The sequence below is a fragment of the Neomonachus schauinslandi genome, chromosome 8, assembly GCF_002201575.2.
Source record: "Neomonachus schauinslandi chromosome 8, ASM220157v2, whole genome shotgun sequence".
NCBI lineage: Eukaryota > Metazoa > Chordata > Mammalia > Carnivora > Phocidae > Neomonachus > Neomonachus schauinslandi.
Window position 1 is genome coordinate 47057287 of NC_058410.1, and position 8723 is coordinate 47066009.

The 8723-nt window shown below is 34.7% G+C and overlaps 1 pseudogene; it reads right to left on the minus strand.

Annotated features, from left to right (window-relative positions):
* Nucleotides 1-7254: 7254 nt before the first annotated feature.
* On the minus strand, nt 7255-7733 carry LOC110583649 (annotated as a pseudogene).
* Nucleotides 7734-8723: the final 990 nt, after the last annotated feature.

The window sequence follows — 8723 nt, forward strand, 5'->3', positions numbered from 1 at the left end:
AGTAAATACAATGAAGCAAAGACAGTCTTTTCAACAAATGTTGCTGGAACAATGGGATATCTACATGTGAAAAAAAATAATAATCTAGACACAGACATTCCCATAAATGAACTCTAAGTGGGTGATAGACCTGAATGTATAAAACTCCTAGAAGGTAACATAGGAAAAAACCTAGATGACCTTGGGTATGGTGATGACTTTTTAGATACAATACCAAAGGCATAATTCATGAAAGAAATAATTGAAATTTTAGACTTCATTAAATTAAAAGTCTCTGCTTTGTGAAAGACAATGCCAAGAGAATGAAAAGAAAAGCCACAGACTGGGAGAAAATATTTGCAAAACATCTGATAAAGGACTATTATCCGAAATATACAAAGAACTCTTAAAACTCAACAATGAGAAAACAAACAATCCAATTAAAAAATAGTCAAATGACTCTCCAAAGAAGATATACAGATGGCAAATAAGCATGTGAAAAGATCTCCACCTCATATATCATCAGGAAATGGCAAATTAAAATGACAATGAAATTCCCCTACACCTTTATTAGAATGGCCAAAATCCAGAACATTGATATCAAATGCTGACAAGGTTGTAGAACAACAGGAGTTCTCATTTATTTCTGATGGGAATGCAAAGTGGCACAACCACTTTGGAAGACAGTTTGGTGGTTTCTTGCAAAACTAAATATACTGTTACCATATGATACAATAATTAGGCTCTTCGTATTCATCCAAAGAAGTCGAAAACTGGGTCCGTAGAAAAACTTGTACACAGATGGTTATAGCACCTTTATTCATAATTGTCAAGACTTGGAAGCATCCAAAATGTCCTTCAGTAGGTGAATGGGTAAATAAACTGTGGTACATCCAGACAATGGGATATTATGAATATTATTCAGCACTAAAAGGAAATGAACTATCAAGCTATGAAAAGACATAGAGCAACCTTAAATGCATATCACTAAGAGAAAGAAACCAATCTGAAAAGTCTAAACACTATATAATTCCAACTACATGCCATTCAGAATAAAGCAAAACTATAGACATAGTAAAAAAGATCGGTGGTTGTTAGGGGCTGGGAAGGGGGAGGAATGGATAGGTGAAGCACAGAGGATTTTTAGGGCACTGAAAATATTCTGTATGATACCATAACGATGCATTTATATCATTAGACATTTGTCCAAACAAACAACCCAATAGAATGCACAGCACCAAGAGTGAATTATAACAGAAATTATAGACTTTGAGTGATTATGATGTGTTAGTAGAGGTTCATCAATTGAAATAAATGTACCACTCTGGTGGGAGATGTTGGTAATACAGAAGGCAGTCCATGTGTGGTTCAGAGGGTATGTGGGAAATCTCTGTACCTTCCCCTGAATTTTGTTGTGAACCTAAAACTACTCTAAAAAAATAAAGTCTTACTTAAGAAAGAAAAAAAATCTCAAAACAATAAACCGATGTTTTGATTAAAACAGTTGTCACTTGCCTAAACTCATCGACCACAGGATAAAGTGTTGTATACGTAGTTTAAGATGCAGAATCCTGGTTCTAGTGTCTCAATTGCTGCAAATTAAGCAACCCTTGAAGAAAAGTTCTCAAAAAGCCTCCTCCTAGTTCTTTAGAGATCACACCCATATTTGACATCTCTCATCTCTCACCCTGGGGGTCATGATACCATAAGTATCATGTGTTAGAGTGTCCTTGACACTTTTGGAATTACCTCACAAAAAGTCCGATCCTCATTATACTAATGGCTTCAGAGACTAAAACTAAGTTGATAATGCTTATCCAGTGAATATTAAATCAAGACAAACCCGAAGCAAAAACTCTGCAACCATGTCACAGTACCAGTCTGAGCTAAAACTGAGCCATTAAGTGGTTGATGAATCTCAGAGTGGGAGAAGACTCATCAACATAAATTTGCCTTACGGTAATGACTTGCAGAAGTGTTTGGGAACAAAAAGAACCTTATCTGTCCACGAAAAAGGCTGTAAGTAGCACATCTCCTCACATCTATATATCACTATCAAGAGTATTAGGAAAAGTTCAGAAAATCCCAGCAGTCATCAATTCTCATCTGTGTTTAATTACCTGAAAAGTCCAGACAAGTTTGAATCATCCAAGGCTGTGGCGTTTTCCATAACCAATAGTTTCTAATAAACATACATGAACAGAAGCAGTTCTGCTTTCTTAACCCTCAGCATTTTGAAATATCTGTAGAAAGAAAAGCAATACTAGAGAGAGCACAGAAGGTACCCTGTGGAGTGTTACAAGGCAGCACACTCATTAAGTACTTCTTATGACACTTTAAATATTTTACTCATGAACGCCATATAGAATTACAGTCTTTCTAAAGTTGCAATTGGGACGGCTTTAATTCTTGTATCTCCATTCTAATTTCCCCCCACGATTTTTACCCTTGATTCTTGCCCAAAATGCAACAAGAGCTTATTTTTGATAAATTCAGACTGGTGTCATCATTTCTAGGATAACCATACTTATGGTCATTTATGGTTTTGAAATGATCCTTTGTGATAGTTAAATAATCATTTGTCACTTCTCCCACAGTAAAAAATCATCTGATGATGACATAATTGAACAACAGTTGGAAAATCATTAACTAAACAGATACTGATGAGCTCTTTAAAAACCTATGTGACATAAATTATTCGTAATCTATAACTATACAAAGAATAAAAACATGATGTGAAGGTAATTACTGCCTCAATTAACCCTAAAGGCGAAGTATATGGTAAAACCTCACAAACCTCGAATGATAAGAGGAAAGTTGGTTTGAATTACTGAATACCTTACAAGAATGCACCATTAGAACCTTTAAACAAAAAATAAATAAATAAGATATGTTAATATCTTTCTCATCTAAAGTGTCATAAGAATAAAAGGGCTATTTTTAGAGTTGCCACTTGGATTTTTTAAAAACACACTGATGCTCAGTTTAAACAAATCTTTTGTTCTAGCCACATAATGGCAGACACTGTCTTCTCCAGCCTCATGACACTGTGGATACTAAAGACATAGAATCTGTACAACCTCCCTCACATTTTTTTGCCCTTCAGATTCTTTTAGGCCAGTTAAAGACATTGTTCAATAAAAAATAATTGCAATATAATGAGATATGTTATATTAGACAAATACACAAAACTGCAAAAGCACAGATAAGAAAGAAATTCTGGTGTAGTCTATTACTCTCATTATTTTGTTTTAATCAGCTTTAATATATGGTAAGTAACAAGGAAAACTGGCAAGTTAAGCCAATATCGCACTGAAGTGCCATTTTCAAATACTGATCATGAATAACCTTTAAAGGAACTGCCATCCTACAATCTTTAAAAAGTTCAGGTAATATGACTTTTTGAGATTGGGAAACAAAGAACAAAACAATGTGACGGTGAAATAAATCAAAGACTCAGTTCCCTGAGGGTCTTAACTAAATATGTTTCTCCAATTAAGTTGGCCCTTGAACCTAAATAATTGTGATAGTGAGAATTTTTTTATTATACATTTATAATATATATAATTGACTGTTATATGTTGAGACACTAGCTAGTAAAAAATGTTCTGAATAATCATTAGTTTTTTAATATGCATATTTCATGTCAATTATGACTTACATGAAAAGTGAGAATGTATCACTTTCTTTTGTTGTTGGATTTCAATCCTTCCCAGGAGTCTTAAAATTTTATTTCTATTTTGTTTATAAGCACAAAGTTTAACGATCAGCTTTCTACTTCCTTCACAGGCCACATGCCATGTTGAGCCATAATCCTCCTCTTGTTCTGGATGCATGAATTCTGTCCATTTGTACTTTTTGAAGATTTTAATCAAATTACATATTTCACTGTTAGTAAAGCTGTAAGGTTTCATGAGATCTCATTCAGAAATCAGTTGCTGTGAGAGGCTTGTTTTCAAATATGTGTAACTAATGCATCCTGGTACATATAGATAGGAGCAAATACAAGTCTGACCTCCTTCCCACTATTTTATGTATATAAATCTAAGAGTTGATGCTAAAATTTCAGAGTGAGATAAAATAGTTGCTATTCTATAGAACATCACAAAAGAAATTACTATAAAGAAAATGTGCATCACAAATAAAAACATTTTCCTGTGTTTACTTCTCATGAATTATTTTCAGCATTTGGTTGAAGGATAAAAAATTATCAAAAAGTTTTTCATGAACTTACAATGCTCTCCAATATAAGATGACAATCTCTGAGTTCCTGTTTTATCTAATAAATGTATAAAATTACATGTAAAGTAGGGTACCCTTGTGTACATATGTAATTATGGAGATGAAAGAAAGTAAAGGAAGATAATCATTAAATTTTACTAAGTTGCAAATGGCCTTCTAAATCTGCCTCTTTCTGACTGTGTGTTATACCTTAATATTGCTCTTTACTGATTCTACCTCTGTGCATCTTTGGGTTTTTCAAGATTCAAAGGAAAATAGCCATATCTACAAATACATTTAGGCAGCAGCACCATTTAGGGCCAATGAAAGCATTTTGTAGCAACATAGTGATCATCTTAGACTTCAAAGGTCCTATCAAGATTTGCCTGATGAAGCCTTCTTCATGGACTCTACTTTCTTCTCAGAACTTCTGTTGTCTGTATTAAATGCAGCCTAACCAGAAAGGGATGGTACAGGGTCCCACCACTACTCTGGTTCCCCCAAATCTTTACTATAATAACTGCAATAATCAAACAGGGTATCTTAGTTGAGCACTCAGTCTCTCTTTCTCTCATTCTGGAATATTTATAATATTTATATCTATAAATACCATGCATCTATCTTCATAATAATACCTTAAAGGAGCATTTAAATGAATACTTTCAAAGATGACCAAAAAATGTAGCCAGAATGATGAGCCCACATCCTATACAAAAAACCATATGCAACGTGTTCAACATATTAAAATGTATAAATGTGGTATAATAGAAGATAGCTGTCTCTAATTTCTCTTCAGTGAGGACCAAGAGGTAAGTGTTAACCAGGGTGACTGAGACAAACAAAAAGGCAACCTGCTAAATGGGAGAAAATATATGCAAATGACATGTCCAATAAGGGGTTAGTACGCAAAACATATAAAGAACTTATACAACTCAACATCAAAAAACAAGCAATCTGATTACCGGTGGGCAGAGAACCTGAATAGACATTTTTCCAAAAAATTTATGTAGGTGGCCAACAGACACATAAAAAGATGCTCAACATCACTAATCATCAGGAAAATGCAAATCAAAACCACAATGAGGTATCTCCTCATCAGTCAGAATGGCTGGTATCCAAAAGACAGGAAATAAATAACAAGTGTTGGCAAAGATGTGGAGAAAGGGGAATGAACCCTCATGCACTGTTGGTGGGAATGTAAATTGGTGAAGCCACTGTGGAAACAGTATGGAGTTTCCTCAAAAAAATTAAAAACAGAAATATCATATGATCCAGTATTTCCACTAATGGGTATTTACTCAAAGAAAATGAAAACACTAACTCACAAAGATATATGCACCCCTAATCTTATTGCAGCATTATTTCCAATAGCCAAGATATGGAAGCAACCCAAGTGTCCATCAATAGATAAATGGATAAAGACGTGAGATATCTATATCTATCTATCTATCTATCTATCTATCTATCTATCTATCTATCCATCTATCTATCTAATCAGCCATAAAAAAGAATGAAAGCTTGCCATTTGTAATAATATGGATGGACCTAGAAGGTATTATTCTAAGTGAAAAAAGTCAGACAGAGAAAGACAAATACCATTCACTTATATGTGGAATCTAAAAAACAAAACAAATGAGCAAACAAACAAAAACAATCATTCTTAATACAGAGAACAAACTGGTGGTTTGCAGAGGGAAGGTGGGTGATTGGATGGGCAAAATAGGTGAAGGGGGTTTAGAGGTACAAATGTCCAGTTATAAAATAAATAAGTCATGGAGATGAAAAGTACAGCATAGGGAATATAGAAAATAACATTGTAATGTCATGCAAAAGAATGAAATCTTTACCCATGCTTAGAATAGTTTCTTCCTGGAAGGAAGATGTGGTTTTAGAGTGTTAGTATGACACCAACCTCTTTTTAAAACCTTCATTCAATAGGTGGAGAGACAAAAACAGGTTCACTGACTTACTCAAGTTCCTCTGTTAATGTTGGATTTTGAGCACATGGGGACCTTGAGCTCTGCATCTCATTTCTTTTCTATTTCACCACAGGATCTTAAATATTATATAATCATATTATGAAATTTGGTTTCAGTAGGACTTAACAGTTATGGAGAGTAAATATTTCTTGTATAAATACTGAGATTTGTGAAAATTATGATTAAAATCCACCCCCACAAAAATACAAGTCAACAATAATAAACAGGCAGAGGCCCAAATAAGTCAACCTAGCCAAGAACTCACATCTAATTAGTATTTTTATGAAACAAGTCATGTCCAATTTATATATTTTATTGCAATTTGGCCAGGCTGCTTTTCTAGAAAATTCTAAAACCAGATTAGGATTATTAGTACCATTGTACAGAATGGTTTAAAATGAAGGTAAATACACAGTGAAAGCTAAGAACAGGTAAATGGACAATTTGAATGGAACTGTTGAAAGAGGCCTCTCTCAAAATCCACCTGAAAATATCGAACCCTGAGGCGAGATGAAAAAATTATTTTTGCACCCACAGTAAAAACCATGCAGTTTCTGCTAAGGAATTATAAACATTCCTTGTGGATGGTCCATAACTAAAATCTGTTCCTTCAGGACTTCCCATACCATAGCAGCTGGCCCCTCACCGTTAACAAAAATACCATGTACATCCAATTGCTAACAATGTTGACGACTTGATGAAATGGAAATTGTCATGAGCAAATAAAAATTATGAAAAATAATCCTATACAATACAGAAAACTTGAACTGATAAGTAAAAAGAAGGAAAAAAGAGCCAGTCACATAAAAAGAGCAACAGAAACAGAGAGAGATGCAGAGACAGAGAAGGAGAGAGAAGGGAACTAGTTTAGAAGGGCATTTGATTAAAAATTCAGTTCTACTATGATTTATCTTGAACTTCAGGCAAATGCTTTATATACACATTCTCCCTTGTGGAATAGGTAAGACAAATTCCTTACTATCCCACAGAAATGTTATTACAACTAAAGAAATAAAAAGTCTGTTGGTTGTTTTTTTTTTAACAGTCTTGAGGTCTTTTATTTTTTTGACACTTATCATGCCATGAATTCATAGGGAATGGGTTCCAGCAGCTCAGGCTCCTGTCCATTGGTTCTCACAAAATGTGCTTCTCTGGGTGGTTCAGGCTGGCCCTTCAGTTGAACCCAAGTACCTTTCTCTTTGGCTTCCTTCTTTTTCTGATCATTTGCTTTCATATGCTTCAGGAAACTATCTCCACTGTTTGAGTGCTTAATATGCTCAATATATACATTAATTCCCTTGGTAAGAATCTTGCCCTTAACTTTGTTTATAACAATGTGAATAGCATGCTGGGTAACACTGAAGACTTCCAGTGTTGCCATGGTAACATTTGCAGTACGTTCCTTTTTGAACAGTCTCCATTACCCTTGATGTCTACAATATCACCTTTCTTGTAGATTCCCACGCATGTGGCCAAAAGAACCACTCCATGCTTTCTGAAAGGCCTAGAGAACATATAATGGGTGCCTCTCTTTCACTTTGTGTTGGTCATTTTGGTGAATTAATGCAAGATGGTGGTTCTGGCCAAAAGGCAGAAATAAGAAGTAGTTTAATGTGGAATAAACAAGGCTTTGGGGAAGTATATATATATCACCGGGTCACTCGGTTCTTGTCCCAGATGCACCAAGGAATTGGAGACCTGAGACCAGAATGGGGAGATAGAGTTTATTGAGTAGGTAAATGTAGTACACTTTTTTTTTTAAGTATTTTATTTATTAATTGGAGAGAGAGAAGGAGAGAGAGTGAGAGAGTACAAGTGGGGAGGAGAGAGAGAAGCGGGTTCCCTGCAGAGCAAGGAACCCGATGCTGGGCTCGATCCCAGGACACTGGGATCATGACCTAAGCCGAAGGCAGACACTTAACCAACTGAGCCACCCAGGTGCCCCAAGTGTAGTACACTTTCAAGAATGAAAGTGGGCCACTGCCAGAGCAAGAGTGGCAATGGTGGTGAGAAGCTCTAGCTGCATCCTTTTAAGCCTGTTTTGTGTACATGTAAATTTGGCTTTGATTGACATATTTGATTGGCAGCTGGTGGTTATATACCATTTTGGTATCAAAGAAAACAAGCTAATATATATATCTTAGTATATAGATATACCTACTAAAGTATATGCCCCATTCTAATTGTTTGTATTTTGTATTTGCAATATAATAACTTGGACTTGTACTACTTTTATACACATAATATAGTATAATATATAATTTTATTATAATACATAATACATTTATATGCAATATAATTGTATACTTACATATACATCTAATGTATATATATGCATGTTTGTATACATGTGTATATACACAAACACATACACACGCACACGTACATGTTTATGTAACAGTCCTGCACTTGTTCATGAACTCTTTAAGGAAGACTGAATTATATTCCTCTTTTAGGTACTTGCTATGTAATCAGTAGTTTGAAGGATGAATAGATCATGGGAATGAGACTGTTTCTTCTCTTTTTCATCTCAAACCAAGCACT